The 5,096-nt window shown below is 44.4% G+C and overlaps 1 long non-coding RNA gene across 1 annotated transcript; it reads left to right on the top strand.

Moving 5' to 3' along the window:
* Positions 1-817: 817 nt before the first annotated feature.
* Positions 818-1,730, top strand: LOC111255834. The gene is made up of 2 exons (XR_002675910.1): positions 818-1,082; positions 1,231-1,730. It is a non-coding gene; the product is annotated as an uncharacterized LOC111255834 (long non-coding RNA).
* Positions 1,731-5,096: the final 3,366 nt, after the last annotated feature.

Below are 5,096 nucleotides of genomic sequence, written 5' to 3'. Positions count from 1 at the left end.
GAAGTAGACCCGGGACAAGAGAGGAGCAGCACATAAGGTGGCGATCAAGCCAGATTGGGGACCATAGATCCATACCTTGCATTAAGATTATATCTCTTTCTCATACTCAGCCAGTTAATTATCTTCCTAATGTCCTGTCAAACCACAGTATATCATACTTACAGCATATCCCCGAATCTCATTAAATGCTTCTGTAGAACCTCCATCAGGGGGTGGCCGATGGGGATAGGAGGACGGAAATGAAATTAATATACAGGAGCAGCAATTCAGCAGCACAGAGAAAATGGATGGCTCGCTGTTAAGCGTACACAGCGACCACATTTCGAAATGAAAGATGCACAGGAAGCAGCTCTACAAGGACGGCCTGAAAGAAGGAAGAGGATGACGGTTTTGGCACTTATTCAGAACTCCTAGTTAAAGAGTTCAGTTTACAACAATTCGTCATAACTTTCTCCCGTATACGGCCGCATCCTTCAACATCTCGATTATTAATTTTATACAGTCTGAATTGTTTCTCGGGGGGGAAAACATAGGAGGACGGAAATGAAATGAAGATACAGGAGCAGCAATTCAGGAGCACAGAGAAAATGGATGGCTCGCTGTTTAGCGTACAGAGCGACCACATTTCGAAATGAAAGATGCACAACAAGGACGGCCTGAAAGAAGGAAGACGATGACGGTTTTGGCACTTATTCAGAACTCCTAGTAAAACTCTTACAAGTTGCAGTTTGGTTTCTCCCGTATACGGCCGCATCCTTCGACATCTTTGGGTGAATTTGCAAGCCAACATCATGTCAGCTGGGACCTGGGAGGCAGAAATTTTCCTTTTTAATAGATGAACCACAACTCATGATGCTGAGCCAATAGTATGAGTACTCTTACAGACTCACACCTTGGACATGTGAAGAACATGCCAATGCGTTTATTTCTCATCCCCTGGATCTGCAGCATAAGCAGAAGTACGTTGACCAATTTGTTGTGAGGCCCTGAAGCCCACGACGCTGATCATCGAAAGCAGAGATGACGACTGAACCTTGCCATCAATTTGGTCATACCGAACACGACATGTTCACGCAAAGCAGGTTCGTCATCTCTTTGCATCTTTGAAACAGCTGCAGCAATTTGTTGCAACTGCCTCCGAGCCTCTGACTCCATTCCCAAGTTAGCAAATATAATAAAGAGAGAACCTTTTTCATTTCTTTCCTTGAGCTCCTACAAAACCTTGTGCAGATGAAGCTTCTCCTGATGTGGCAGCGGCAGCAATTAGGTATCATTCCACACACTTTGTGTTAAGAAACTCACATGATACAAGCTAGTGGTGACTTGTTAACATTTGCGTGTGCGATGAGCACTAGCGGGGGACGACCCTACGTTAATTGCTATGATTGTTGTCCCACTATCTCCCATATGTGCCTCGAGCAGAACACCTGCCGCCGGAAAATTATGTGTTAAAATACATTCCTGATGGCTATCCTGAATCTAGATCACGAGCAATGCTACTTCCAATATAAGGTGCAAGTATCCTGAAGCACATGTTATAGGAACCTTTTATTTCCGTTCATCTACCCAAAAACGTGTCTATGTGTATGGACAACATATTCAGCACCTGCCAGTTCTATTATCTCACTTCAAACTTTTGACTCCTTCCATTGTGAATTGTACTTTATTATTTAACGTATATGGAATTTTAAGCAAAGCATCAAATAAATATGCTCGTTGTTTTTATGCCACGGTATGCATTGTCTCTTACTTGTTGTTCGAAAAAAAAATATGTCTCTTACTTCGTAGATTCATTTCAGGTACCAACTAGTTAATTTATCCTTGGAGACGTGAACTAAAGAGGAAAGATAACATTGTTTTATTTTTGGCGAAATGCAAATGTGATTCGCATTTGGTTAGAATGACTTTCTCTTGCAACAAAACTCAACTACTACAATACTTTATCTGAAAAACAACATGGGCTAAAAGCTCTCACTTATCCATGCGTATTGTTGATGCGGAGTAGGCCAGGTTAGAATTACACCGATCAGTAATTTCAAAAAAAAAAATATACCGATCGCAGATTCACAAGTAAACAAATACTCCTTCGGTTCCAAATTGTAGATCGTTTTGGTTTTTCTAAGTGCATAGATATTATTATGTGACGGTTATAGATACCTAGGTAACCTTACGAAGGGTCAAGCTAACCACTAATGGGCCGACCTGACTTGATAAAGAAGACAGAAGATAGAGTCCGGCAAGGACTCCCCACGTATTGTAATCCGACTAGATCCTATCAATAGTAACCGACTACGAGACTTAACATGTAACCTTACTCCATGAAGTATATAAGGGGAGGTAGGGGTACCCTTTAGAGGACATCCAATCCCACCATATGAACCTTAAGCACCCAAGTGCAGGGCAAAATACAATCCTCAAAACAGAACGTAGGGTATTACGCTACACTGACGATCTGAATCTGTATAAATCTCTGTGTCTTGTGCATTGCGTTACCACCAAGTTCATGATCTTGCGATCCTCTGACTACAAATGAACCATCCGAGTACCCCTAGGTGGACTGCCGGTCATTGACAGATCGCGAGATCCTTCCCCGCGAGCTTTGATGGCAGTCATCATCAAACCCGCTCATCTTCGTCGTCCGCCGACCTTTTCACCGTCACGAGCTTCCGATCTATATGGATCGGCCCTTTCCCTGCGATCGAGTCCGGCGTAAGCCGCCGTTTAGGATACTGTCTGCGTCGGCTTGACGTGTACATGAAGGGTGCGGCCGGATCCCTACGTTCCGGCACTCTGGCACTGACTCCACGTCCGTCTGCAGGCAGCGAAGAAAAATCCATCTACAAATACGCATGAAAAAGGGAACACGTCTTTCCCTTTTCTTACTTTTAATTTTCTTTCTCAGTTAAATCGGCTAATATTATCTTCGTATTCCTAATTATCTCCGTCTAATTGTGACTTGCTATGCTATAGGTTTTCTTTCTCAGACTAATCGAATTCCTAATATTGATACAAGATTACTGAATTACCTCTTGATATTGATACATGATTACTGAATTACTGAATATCTCGAGTTGTCTAAGTAGTAGGACGTATTGTGTTTAGTAGTTCCATATGATTACTTGGTATGACCACCGAATAAACAAACAATTTGCACTTACTGAATCGAGAAAAAACACTTGTGATTGGTAAAGGCAGAAGGATGGAAGTTCTGACAAATTACTGACAAATAATGGAAGTACTGAAGACAAAGGGCGTTAATTACTAATGAAAATAAAATTACTGAAGAGAAGTACAAATGAAAATACCAAAGAAAAAGGAGGAAAAATTACTGATTGTGTTATTGTGTTTAGTAACATGATTATTTAGTATCTTCTAGATTGTCAATGGATTTGCTAATAATGTAGTGTTACGGAGAGAAGAATGTATTAATATGAAAACACATTGACTGATGAAAAATGTTAGATTACCACTGAATAAACAAAACGATACGCACTTACTGAATCTAGGGAAATGCTAAACATTACTGAAGAAAAAGGAACATACTGAATGGTTCCTAGTAATTACTGAACATCAAATACTAATGACGAGAAAGATGATTACTGAATGGTTCCTAGTAATTGCAGAGTGAAAGGCAACGAACCAACACGTCCATTACTGAAAGAGTGACTTAACATGATTACTGCTGAAGGTCATTAATCAACTACTGCCACTAATTAACGGATCAACTTCTAATACAACGAGATGGGCCAACTATTAACAGGATGGCTACTGAACGCAATGGATCAAATATTGAAACAAATCGGACAGATTACTAAAAAATGTCGGTGGACATTCTCTGTAGTTGCTTAAAAATTACTGAACAAAAAGAACATTGACAACATAAAAGACTACTGAAGCATATAAGCGGGATACTAAAAATCCAACTTATAGGAAATTTTTAGACTTCCCAAATATGCAGGTTTCTAAAACATGACGGACATCAACAAACCAATTTAATTTTTACAGAAAAAACACATACAGACATCTCCCTTTCTTCATGACGGTAGCCTCCATGATTTTTAGACCTCTTCTGACATATTTGAGCAAGCCTGCTTGAGGGACGAAAGATTGAGATTGCTGGAGCAAATCACAATGGGGGACAAACAAAAGCAGAGAGCTTGTAGAGAGTTTCGTGCCGCTGGGAATTCCATCCATTGCTGTAGCTAGCCACCATAGGTGATTATCACTGTTTAATCGCAACTCCATGACTGCACCGTCTTCACAAATGAGCTGCAGCCAAGGGGACCCGCCGTAGCTCAAGCCGGACCACCATCGCTGCTGCAGGCAGAAGAAGCAGCGAGGAGCTCACAAGCTGGGGGGTTCGCGCTCCACTTCACCGGGGCTGCTGCTGTGCGCTCGTCGCCGGAGCGGCCCCCACCGCTGCTCGCAATCCGCCGCTCGCAATCCGTTGTGCCGCTGCCACCGCCCGTCGCACTCATTGGGAAAGAGGAAACTGTTCGGATAGAATCTGGAGAGAGTCAACGGAAAGGAGGGGGATCAGGCGCGAGGTGGGTGATGGGCGCTAGTGGGTCAGTGGGCCTGCATGCGGGTGGGTTTGGGTCGGGCGCGGTGTAAGCTGGTTGGATGGTGCGTTAGGTTGGTTGGTTAGTAAGGGCCTGTTTGGTAGAGCTCCACGCGGCTCCAGATCCTCAAAAATAGCTCTGCTCTAGATTTTTTCAGCCAAACGGTTTTAGATCCAGCAACTCCACCACAGATCTGCTCCACGAAAACGGTGGATCTACCCCCAGATCCATGGATTTGGTGGAGCACCTCAGGGGGTGCTCCACGAAATCAAATTTGGTGGAGTTGGAGGAAATTACCCACCACTGCCACTCATTAGTGGAAAATGACCGGTTCGTTCTATTTCTTCATAACTTCTTTCTCTGCTCGCGCCACCATGGCCGCGCCCCGCTCGCCGCAGCCCTGCCGCGCCCCGCCCGCCGGAGCGCCGTCTCGCTCCGCCGGCGGCCAGTGCGCCCCGCCCGTCGGAGCCCCATCCCGCACCCGCCCGCCTGGCCGCTGGCGGGGCCGCGCCGGCCAGCACGCCCTGCCCGCCT

Source organism: Setaria italica, chromosome IX (genome assembly GCF_000263155.2).
Source record: "Setaria italica strain Yugu1 chromosome IX, Setaria_italica_v2.0, whole genome shotgun sequence".
Lineage (NCBI taxonomy): Eukaryota > Viridiplantae > Streptophyta > Magnoliopsida > Poales > Poaceae > Setaria > Setaria italica.
This window is presented reverse-complemented; position numbering and strand designations above follow the sequence as displayed.